Raw genomic sequence first — 12,115 nt, forward strand, 5'->3', positions numbered from 1 at the left:
TTCTTTATGTCCGTATACACACCTGATATCAACACCCAGCTACATCAGCCTGCGTCTGAGTGACCACCTGGGATGTGATGTCACTTCCTGCTCTGTCTGAAACAAACCCGTCCATCACTGAGACAAACAGACTCCATGTTTCTACTCAAAGACAGAAAGAAGTTCATGTAGAACATTTGCTGAATTTACAAGAAGGAACAAATAAGTCAGAATCAGTCAGAGACAGAGTTTCACACAGTTTATAAAGTGTCTCCAACTCAACAACTCACTAAACTGACACATTTGTTAAGGGAGTCTGGTGATGTTGTGTTACTGGTTGAAACAGACAGTGTGTTCACAGACAGCTGCTTCACCTGTACAGGTGTGAGTCATGTCGTCTGCTCACTGAACATGAATAATGTGTATTATTACTGATCAATACATTCAGTCTGTATGTTACTGTGTCAGTGCTTCAACTGAGGACAACGATGAATCTGATCATATCAATCATCATAACACACACACACACACACGCACAGACACACACACACACACACACACACACACACACACACACACACACACACACAAACATGCTGATGTCAGCCTATTACCCTGAATACCCCCATCATCCCTGACTCCTCCCTCTGAAGGTGGAGCTCTCTCTCAACTTCCTTCCTTTTTCCTTCCTGGTGCCCCGCCCCCCCTCCACACACACACACACACACACACACACACACACACACACACACACACACACACACACACACACACACACACACTTCCTTCATCATCACCCTCTCTTTCCTTATTGCCTCTATGAGAGAGAGAGAGAGAGAGAGAGAGACATTAACTCGTCACTGTGTAGTAAAGCTCCATTAATCTGCTGCAGCTACCTGCGGGCATCACACACACACACACACACACACACACACACACACACACACACACACACACACACACACACACACAACACGCGTGCACGTGTGTGTGCGTGTGTGTGATCTTCCACCTTTCAGCGCTTTGCATTTTTTACCTGCAGTGGACATCACGCACTGTCACGCGTGCACGCGCCCCCTGTCCGCGCACGCTCGCGCAGGCACGCAGCAGCACCGAGGGAGCGATCAATACACTAAAAGCCCGGAGAGGATTTAAAGCGGAGCGGAGGAGCGGCAGGGAGGAGAACCGGAGGAGAACCGGAGCAGAACCGGAGGAACAGGCAGGAATAATGAAGGTAACGAACCCGCGAGGACCCGCTCTGTTTCACCGTGTGTGGCACGAGGCACCGGGCGCGTTCTCGGCCGTTCTGACCGACAGACCCGGTTTGTCTCTGCAGGTACAAACGGCGCTGTCAGCACATTCACACCGACACATGCTGCTGCTGCCCGGGCAGAGCCGCCGCGGAGGCTCGGTCCAGTCCTCCATCAGCACCACGGTGCGTGTGCGTGTGCGTGTGTGTGTGTGTGTGTGCACCTGAAGGTCTCATCTGTCACCGTGTAAAGCCACAACTGTAAACTACCAGCTGCTCTGGGATCAGTGTGAGTGGACGGAGGTGACACCGTGTGTGTGTGTGTGTTTACATGGTGGACAGCAGCTGGATCTGCGCTAGAGAAGCTGCTCTTTGTCTGCTGTGAGCGGCTGTAATGAATGACAGCAGGAGGAGGTGCACACAGCAGGAGGAGGAGAGGAGGAGGTGTGTTCAGGGGCACATGTGTTTATCTCATTGAAGGAGGTGTTGTACTACTGAGGAGCAGCTCGTTAATGAAGGTCTAAACCACTGAGAGGAGTGAAGAGGAGGTGCTGTGTGTTACTATAGAGGAGGAGGTGCTGTGTTACTATAGAGGAGGAGGTGCTGTGTGTTACTATAGAGTAGGAGGTGCTGTGTTACTATAGAGGAGGAGGTGCTGTGTGTTACTATAGAGGAGGAGGTGCTGTGTGTTACTATAGAGGAGGTGATGTGTTACTATAGAGGAGGTGCTGTGTGTTACTATAGAGGAGGTGATGTGTTACTATAGAGGAGAAGGTGCTGTGTGTTACTATAGAGGAGGTGATGTGTTACTATAGAGGAGGAGGTGCTGTGTTACTATAAAGGGGGTGCTGTGTTACTATAGAGGAGGAGGTGCTGTGGGTTACTATAGAGGAGGAGGTGCTGTGTTACTATAGAGGAGGTGCTGTGTTACTATAGAGGAGGAGGTGCTGTGTTACTATAGAGGAGGAGGTGCTGTGTGTTACTATAGAGGAGGAGGTGCTGTGTGTTACTATAGAGGAGGTGCTGTGTGTTACTATAGAGGAGGAGGTGCTGTGTTACTATAGAGGAGGAGGTGCTGTGTTACTATAGAGGAGGAGGTGCTGTGTGTTACTATAGAGGAGGTGATGTGTTACTATAGAGGAGGTGCTGTGTGTTACTATAGAGGAGGAGGTGCTGTGTTACTATAGAGGAGGTGCTGTGTTACTATAGAGGAGGAGGTGCTGTGTTACTATAGAGGAGGAGGTGCTGTGTGTTACTATAGAGGAGGTGCTGTGTTACTATAGAGGAGGAGGTGCTGTGTGTTACTATAGAGGAGGTGATGTGTTACTATAGAGGAGGTGCTGTGTGTTACTATAGAGGAGGAGGTGCTGTGTTACTATAGAGGAGGTGCTGTGTTACTATAGAGGAGGAGGTGCTGTGTTACTATAGAGGAGGAGGTGCTGTGTGTTACTATAGAGGAGGTGCTGTGTTACTATAGAGGAGGAGGTGCTGTGTTACTATAGAGGAGGAGGTGCTGTGTGTTACTATAGAGGAGGAGGTGCTGTGTGTTACTATAGAGGAGGTGCTGTGTGTTACTATAGAGGAGGAGGTGCTGTGTGTTACTATAGAGGAGGAGGTGCTGTGTGTTACTATAGAGGAGGTGCTGTGTGTTACTATAGAGGAGGAGGTGCTGTGTGTTACTATAGAGGAGGAGGTGCTGTATTACTATAGAGGAGGAGGTGCTGTGTGTTACTCTAGAGGAGGAGGTGCTGTGTGTTACTATAGAGGAGGAGGTGCTGTGTGTTACTATAGAGTAGGAGGTGCTGTGTTACTATAGAGGAGGAGGTGCTGTGTGTTACTATAGAGGAGGAGGTGCTGTGTTTTTATAGAGGAGGAGGTGCTGTGTGTTACTATAGAGGAGGTGATGTGTTACTATAGAGGAGGAGGTGCTGTGTTACTATAGAGGAGGAGGTGTTGTGTTACTATAGAGGAGGAGGTGCTGTGTTACTATAGAGGAGGTGCTGTGTGTTACTATAGAGGAGGAGGTGCTGTGTGTTACTATAGAGGAGGAGGTGCTGTGTTACTATAGAGGAGGAGGTGCTGTGTGTTACTATAGAGGAGGAGGTGCTGTGTTACTATAGAGGAGGAGGTGCTGTGTGTTACTATAGAGGAGGTGATGTGTTACTATAGAGGAGGAGGTGCTGTGTTACTATAGAGGAGGTGCTGTGTTACTATAGAGGAGGTGCTGTATGTTACTATAGCGGAGGAGGTGCTGTCTTACTATAGAGGAGGTGCTGTGTTACTATAGAGGAGGTGATGTGTTACTATAGAGGAGGTGCTGTGTTACTATAGAGGAGGTGCTGTGTTACTATAGAGGAGGTGCTGTATGTTACTATAGCGGAGGAGGTGCTGTCTTACTATAGAGGAGGTGCTGTGTTACTATAGAGGAGGAGGTGCTGTGTTACTATAGAGGAGGTGCTGTGTTACTATAGAGGAGGAGGTGCTGTGTGTTACTATAGAGGAGGAGGTGCTGTGTGTTACTATAGAGGAGGTGCTGTGTGTTACTATAGAGGAGGAGGTGCTGTGTGTTACTATAGAGGAGGTGCTGTGTGTTACTATAGAGGAGGAGGTGCTGTGTTACTATAGAGGAGGTGCTGTGTGTTACTATAGAGGAGGAGGTGCTGTGTTACTATAGAGGAGGTGCTGTGTTACTATAGAGGAGGAGGTGCTGTGTGTTACTATAGAGGAGGAGGTGCTGTGTGTTACTACAGAGGAGGTGATGTGTTACTATAGAGGAGGAGGTGCTGTGTTACTATAGAGGAGGAGGTGCTGTGTGTTACTATAGAGGAGGAGGTGCTGTGTTACTATAGAGGAGGTGCTGTGTTACTATAGAGGAGGTGCTGTGTGTTACTATAGAGGAGCTGCTGTGTGTTACTATAGAGGAGGAGGTGCTGTGTTACTATAGAGGAGGAGGTGCTGTGTTACTATAGAGGAGCTGCTGTGTGTTACTATAGAGGAGGAGGTGCTGTGTGTTACTATAGAGGAGGAGGTGCTGTGTTACTATAGAGGAGCTGCTGTGTGTTACTATAGAGGAGGAGGTGCTGTGTTACTATAGAGGAGGAGGTGCTGTGTTACTATAGAGGAGGAGATGCTGTGTTACTATAGAGGAGGAGGTGCTGTGTTACTATAGAGGAGGTGCTGTGTTACTATAGAGGAGGAGGTGCTGTGTTACTATAGAGGAGGAGGTGCTGTGTTACTATAGAGGAGGAGGTGCTGTGTGCTGTCAGACAGAATCTCTTCACCTTTCAGAGCTCGTGACAGACACATTTACTGTTCTGGCACTCAGTAGAGAGTATACCTCCACCAAGCCCCTCCCACATCTTCACGTCCAGCTGTTTGTTGAGTCTCGCGTCGTCCTCACAGGATTCAGAAATAAAGTTTTTATGACGATAAATTTAACTTCATGCAGCAAAAACCACAGCGAGGATTCAAACCCTCAACCTCGACCTCAGCAGCTGCAGGAGGCGTCAACTTTACCAGGAGAACTACTCCTCAGTTCATTAAACCATGTTCTGGTGATCAGCCTCAGAACATCAGTCCACCTGATGGAGGTCAGACGACTACAACATGTTTTTGCTTTAATAACTAAAATCTGTCCGTCATAAAAACTTTAATTTTGAAGCACAACAAGTTTCTTCAGACGTCTGAGACTGAAGTTAAAAAGATGTTGAAAGTTTCATTGTAAAAACTTTAATTCTGAACCCTGTAAGGACCTCACCTGTAAGTCACCTGGACCTCACCTGTAAGTCACCTGGATGTCACCAGTGAACGTTGTGGCTCTCTACCGGACGTTTTCTCAACGTCGTTAAAGACACTGAACTGGCTTTGGATGTGTTTCTGCTCAGTCCCCTTTAATTCAGTCGCAGCTGGCAGAGACCGTATACATGCAGGAAGTGTCACATCTAATTAAAGTGAACTGATGTCATGTATAAAGGACTGCCTCATGCCTCATGCCTCATGGCTCATGGCTCATGGCTCATGACTCATGCCTCATGGCTCATGACTCATGGCTCATGGCTCATGGCTCATGCCTCATGCCTCATGGCTCATGGCTCATGGCTCAAGGATCATGCCTCATGCCTCATGCCTCATGCCTCATGACTCATGGCTCATGACTCATGCCTCATGGCTCATGACTCATGGCTCATGGCTCATGGCTCATGGCTCATGCCTCATGGCTCATGGCTCATGGCTCATGGCTCATGGCTCATGCCTCATGGCTCATGCCTCATGGCTCATGGCTCATGGCTCATGGCTCATGCCTCATGGCTCATGGCTCATGGCTCATGCCTCATGCCTCATGGCTCATGCCTCATGCCTCATGCCTCATGGCTCATGGCTCATGACTCATGCCTCATGGCTCATGGCTCATGGCTCATGGCTCATGGCTCATGCCTCATGGCTCATGGCTCATGGCTCATGCCTCATGGCTCATGGCTCATGGCTCATGCCTCATGGCTCATGGCTCATGGCTCATGCCTCATGGCTCATGCCTCATGCCTCATGGCTCATGACTCATGCCTCATGGCTCATGACTCATGGCTCATGGCTCATGGCTCATGGCTCATGACTCATGGCTCATGGCTCACGCCTCACGCCTCACGCCTCACGGCTCACGGCTCATGCCTCATGCCTCATGATAATCACACTCTGAAACAGACAGAATACTAACAGTAAGAAAGATGAAGACCAGCAGACCGATTGAAATGATAAAAATTAAGAACAATGACAGAAAATATCAACAAAGAACTAAAAGAAAAGAGAAAAAAGATGCATCTCTTTATCCAGAGAAGGTAATGAGGTCTGTTCTGGGCTGAGACCGACCTGCTGACAAACCAACAAACTAAACAAACAACAAACCAACAGACTAAACAACAAACCAACATACTAAACAACAAACCAACAAACTAAATAACAAACCAACAAACTAAACAACAAACCAACAAACTAAATAACAAACCAACAGACTAAACAACAAACCAACAAACTAAACAACAAACCAACAAACTAAACAACAAACCAACAGACTAAATAACAAACCAACATACTAAATAACAAACCAACAGACTAAATAACAAACCAACAGACTAAACAACAAACCAACAAACTAAACAACAAACCAACAGACTAAACAACAAACCAACAAACTAAACAACAAACCAACAGACTAAACAACATACCAACAAACTAAACAAACAACAAACCAACATACTAAACAAACAACAAACCAACAGACTAAACAACAAACCAACAGACTAAATAACAAACCAACATACTAAACAACAAACCAACAAACTAAACAACCAACAAACCAACAGACTAAACAACAAACCAACAAACTAAATAACAAACCAACAGACTAAACAACAAACCAACATACTAAACAACAAACCAACATACTAAACAACAAACCAACAGACTAAACAACAAACCAACATACTAAACAACAAACCAACAAACTAAACAACAAACCAACAGACTAAACAACAAACCAACATACTAAACAACAAACCAACAGACTAAACAACAAACCAACATACTAAACAACAAACCAACATACTAAACAGCAAACCAACATACTAAACAACAAACCAACAAACTAAACAACCAACAAACCAACATACTAAACAAACAACAAACCAACAGACTAAACAACAAACCAACAGACTAAATAACAAACCAACATACTAAACAACAAACCAACAAACTAAACAACCAACAAACCAACAGACTAAACAACAAACCAACAAACTAAACAACCAACAAACAACAAACCAACAAACTAAATAACATACCAACAGACTAAACAACAAACCAACAAACTAAACAACCAACAAACCAACATACTAAACAACAAACCAACAAACTAAACAAACAACAAACCAACAAACTAAATAACATACCAACAGACTAAACAACAAACCAACAGACTAAACAACAAACCAACAAACTAAACAAACAACAAACCAACATACTAAAAAACAAACCAACAAACTAAACAAACAACAAACCAACAAACTAAATAACATACCAACAGACTAAACAACAAACCAACAGACTAAACAACAAACCAACAAACTAAACAAACAACAAACCAACATACTAAAAAACAAACCAACAAACTAAATAACAAACCAACATACTAAACAACAAACCAACAAACTAAATAACAAACCAACAAACTAAACAACCAACAAACTAAACAACAAACCAACAAACTAAATAAACCAACAGACTAAACAACAAATCAACAAACTAAACAACCAACAAACCAACAAACAACAAACCAACAAACTAAATAACAAACCAACATACTAAACAACAAACCAACAAACTAAACAACCAACAAACTAAACAACAAACCAACAAACTAAATAACAAACCAACAGACTAAACAACAAATCAACAAACTAAACAAACAACAAACAACAAACCAACAAACTAAATAACATACCAACAGACTAAACAACAAACCAACAAACTAAACAACAAACCAACAAACTAAATAACAAACCAACAAACTAAACAACCAACAAACCAACAGACTAAACAACAAACCAACAAACTAAACAAACAACAAACCACAGACTAAACAACAAACCAACAAACAACAAATTAACAAACTAAACTACACTTTCTACTTTTCCTTAAGAATCATTCTGAATCCAGGACTTTGACTTGTAACTTGAGTATTTCAGACTACTGGAGTAAAACAGAACTGTAGTAACTGATGTTAAACTGTCAGTGTGTCTCTGAGCTGAGCCAACAAACTGTGTCACATGTTACTGAAGGAGGAGGAGCTCCACCACAGAGTCACTGCCAGGTAGGAGTTCAGATCTGACAGGTGGAGGCATCATGATGTTATGTGCAGAGACGCTGGATCCTACAGTTCCCATAATGCAACAACAACAGGCAGAATGGATCATACTCTGATCTCCAGGTGCCTCACTGTTTGTTAACCTGCTAATGTTAGCAGCAGCTGTCTGTTTCAACCAGTAACACAACATCGCCAGACTCCCTTAACAAATGTGGTGATTTTAAGAGTTGTTGAGTTAAAACAAACTTTATAACGTAGTGAAACTCTGTCTCTGACAGATTCTGAATCATTGTCTCCTTCTTGTGAATTCAGCATTAAATGAAAACAGTAAGTTGTGTGTTTCCTTGTAAAAAGTGTCAGTTTGTGGCAGCATGGCTGCACCAGCCTGTCTGCTTCTGTGTCTAAAGTGCTAAAGTCTGACCTGCCAACATTTAGCAGCTGTTTGAACACACTGTTTACACTGATTTCACCATTTACACTCAATTTATGAAAGAAGAAACATTTTATTGATCTAAACATGTCACATTTTACAGATACACTAAACAGTAACCAGTATAGGCGACTTCTTTGTCCCCAGACTCCCTTAACAAATGTGTCAGTTTAGTGAGTTGTTGAGTTGGAGACACTTTATAAACTGTGTGAAACTCTGTCTCTGACTGATTCTGACTTATTTGTTCCTTCTTGTAAATTCAGCAAATGTTCTACATGAACTTCTTTCTGTCTTTGAGTAGAAACATGGAGTCTGTTTGTCTCAGTGATGGACGGGTTTGTTTCATATAGAGCAGCAAGTGACATCACATCACAGGTTAATGTAGCTGTGAACAGGTTAACTATTGTAGTTTGTGTGTCAGTGTGTGTGTCAGTGCGTATCAGTGTGTTTATCTCAGTGTGTGTCAGTGTGTGTGTCAGTGTGTATCAGTGTGTTTATCTCAGTGTGTGTCAGTGTGTGTGTCAGTGTGTGAGGTGTGAATGTGTTCAGGTTAATATTTATCCAGCGCTGCAGCAGGTGACAGTTTACTGAACACACTGAAACACAGCAGCTCAGAGGAATGTCCTGAAAGTCAACAAGAGAACAAATGAACTGATGTGAGAGCTGCGCACACACACACACACACACACACACTGACATACACACTGACACACACACACACACACACACACACACTCTGACACACACACTGACACACACACACACACACACACACTGACACACACACACACACACACACACACACACACACTGACGGGAGACACTGAGGCTGAAACGTTCAGATATTTAAAATGTGACGTCTTTAATAATGTGAAATGAAAACATTTGGATTTCACATGTGAACTAAAATAAATAAATAAAGAACGTGCAGTCTGCAGCTCCCATGTGATAACAGCTTTCCCTCTTTCCCCCCTATTAGCCTAGCTTAGCATAAAGACTGGAAGCAGGGGGAGCAGCTAGTTTAAGAATAACAGCTCTCTGCCTGAAGACTGCAAACTGTGTTTTAACTTTCCAAATGAAGAACATGAAGAGGGGAGCAGGGTGGAGATGAGAGAGGACACCACAGAAGAAGAGAGGGAGGTTTTCTCCACAGTCAGTGCATCCCGTGGCGATGAGGAGGATCAGTGTCGGCTTCATCTCCTCGTTGTGATGGATAGATTTCACACTGACTGTAGATGTGATCAGGAGGTTTGTGTGATCGCAGCTCCGCTCAGAAACACTGAATCTGTTCTGTCAGCAGCTTCAGTCTCTGCAGTCTGACTCAGCTGATGTGGGTCGTTCAGACTGAACGGGTCGACCACACGCTGCTGCTGCTGCTGCTGCTGCTGCTGCTGCTGATGATGATGATGGTGCTGGTGGTGCTGCTGGTGGTACTGCTGCTACTGCTGCTGGTGGTGGTGCTGGTGGTGCTGCTGGTGGTGGTGCTGCTGCTGCTGCTGGTGGTGGTGGTGGTGGTGCTGCTGCTGGTGGTGGTGCTGCTGGTGGTGGTGCTGCTGCTGCTGCTGCTGCTGGTGGTGGTGGTGGTGGTGCTGCTGGTGGTGGTGCTGCTGGTGGTGCTGCTGGTGGTGGTGGTGCTGCTGGTGGTGCTGCTGCTGCTGCTGCTGCTGGTGGTGGTGGTGCTGCTGGTGGTGGTACTGCTGCTGCTGCTGCTGGTGGTGGTGGTGGTGGTGGTGGTGCTGGTGGTGGTGCTGCTGGTGGTGGTGGTGCTGCTGCTGCTGCTGCTGGTGCTGCTGATGGTGGTGCTGCTGGTGGTGGTGGTGCTGCTGCTGGTGGTGGTACTGCTGCTGCTGCTGGTGGTGGTGGTGCCGCTGCTGATGGTGCTGCTGCTGGTGGTGGTGCTGCTGCTGGTGGTGGTGCTGCTGCTGCTGCTTATGGTGCTGCTGCTGGTGGTGGTGCTGCTGATGGTGCTGGTGGTGCTGCTGCTGGTGGTGCTGGTGATGGTGCTGCTGGTGGTGCTGCTGGTGGTGGTGGTGCTGCTGCTGCTGCTGGTGGTGCTGGTGCTGCTGCTGGTGGTGGCGCTGCTGCTGCTGCTTATGGTGCTGCTGCTGGTGGTGGTGCTGCTGATGGTGCTGCTGGTGGTGCTGGTGGTGCTGCTGCTGGTGGTGCTGGTGGTGGTGCTGCTGATGGTGCTGCTGGTGGTGGTGCTGCTTTAGTCTCAATCAGGAAACAACTGCTGTGGTGTATTCTTAGAAATACTGCTGAACGATCTCAAAGTTCTGTTTCACACATACCAAGTTTTAAAGTAACATTATGTAGAAGTTGGGATTCTGTGTGATGTTCCGCCTCCACAGTTCCTGAGTGCAAATGACTGGTTGGTTGGTTGGTTGGTTTGATGGTTGGTTGGTTGGTTGGTTTGATGGTTGGTTGGTTGGTTGGTTTGATGGTTGGTTGGTTGGTTGGTTGGTTGGTTGGTTGGTTGGTTGGTTGGTTGGTTGGTTTGATGGTTGGTTGGTTGGTTGGTTTGATGGTTGGTTGGTTGGTTGGTTGGTTGGTTTGATGGTTGGTTGGTTGGTTTGATGGTTGGTTGGTTGGTTTGATGGTTGGTTGGTTTGTTGGTTGTTTGGTTGGTTGGTTGGTTTGATGGTTGGTTGGTTGGTTGGTTGGTTGGTTTGATGGTTGGTTGGTTGGTTGGTTGGTTTGATGGTTGGTTGTTTGGTTGGTTGTTTGGTTGGTTGGTTGGTTTGATGGTTGTTTGGTTGGTTGGTTTGATGGTTGGTTGGTTGGTTGGTTGGATGGTTGGTTGGTTGGTTGGTTGGTTGGTTGGTTTGATGGTTGGTTGGTTGGTTGGTTGGATGGTTGGTTGGTTGGTTTGATGGTTGGTTGGTTGGTTGGATGGTTGGTTGGTTGGTTTGATGGTTGGTTGGTTGGTTGGTTGGTTTGATGGTTGGTTGGTTGGTTGGTTGGTTTGATGGTTGGTTGGTTGGTTGGTTGGTTGGTTTGATGGTTGGTTGGTTGGTTGGTTGGTTGGTTGGTTGGTTGGTTGGTTGGTTGGTTTGATGGTTGGTTGGTTGGTTGGTTGGTTTGATGGTTGGTTGGTTGGTTGGTTGGTTGGTTTGATGGTTGGTTGGTTGGTTGGTTGGTTGGTTGGTTGGTTGGTTTGATGGTTGGTTGGTTGGTTTGATGGTTGGTTGGTTGGTTGGTTGGTTGGTTGGTTGGATGGTTGGTTGGTTGGTTTGATGGTTGGTTGGATGGTTGGTTGGTTGGTTGGTTGGTTGGTTGGATGGTTGGTTGGTTGGTTGGTTGGTTGGTTGGCTGGTTGGTTGGTTGGTTGGATGGTTGGTTGGTTGGTTTGATGGTTGGTTGGTTGGTTGGTTGGTTGGTTTGATGGTTGATGGTAGGCAGACTGTGATTTGCTTCCACATATTTACATGTTTCCTGCAAAAGACGGTCAGGTAGGGAGGGACTCGTTGAGGATATTGATTGGTGCTTATAGTAGCCAATAGCGTCGGTGCAGGATGTGGGTAGTTATTATAAATAATAAGCTGCTGTCATAGTCGAGCTTTATGCAGATTAAAAACACGACTTGTTAAAGTCTTCTTCT

The 12,115-nt window shown here is 45.7% G+C and overlaps 1 protein-coding gene across 3 annotated transcripts in view; it reads left to right on the plus strand.

Annotated features, from left to right (window-relative positions):
• Window positions 1-1,102: 1,102 nt before the first annotated feature.
• Window positions 1,103-12,115, plus strand: part of LOC140999111 (membrane-associated guanylate kinase, WW and PDZ domain-containing protein 3-like) — a 53,542-nt gene continuing 42,529 nt past the window's right edge. Inside the window, exons 1-2 of one of the 3 annotated variants that reach the window (XM_073469370.1) lie at window positions 1,103-1,213; window positions 1,316-1,414. The gene's annotated coding sequence lies outside the window, so the exon portion shown is untranslated. Of the gene's footprint in view, window positions 1,214-1,294; window positions 1,415-12,115 lie in introns of those variants that run through there. The other 2 variants (XM_073469371.1, XM_073469372.1) reach the window with 2 other exon arrangements.

Source organism: Pagrus major, chromosome 7 (assembly GCF_040436345.1).
Source record: "Pagrus major chromosome 7, Pma_NU_1.0".
Taxonomy (NCBI): domain Eukaryota; kingdom Metazoa; phylum Chordata; class Actinopteri; order Spariformes; family Sparidae; genus Pagrus; species Pagrus major.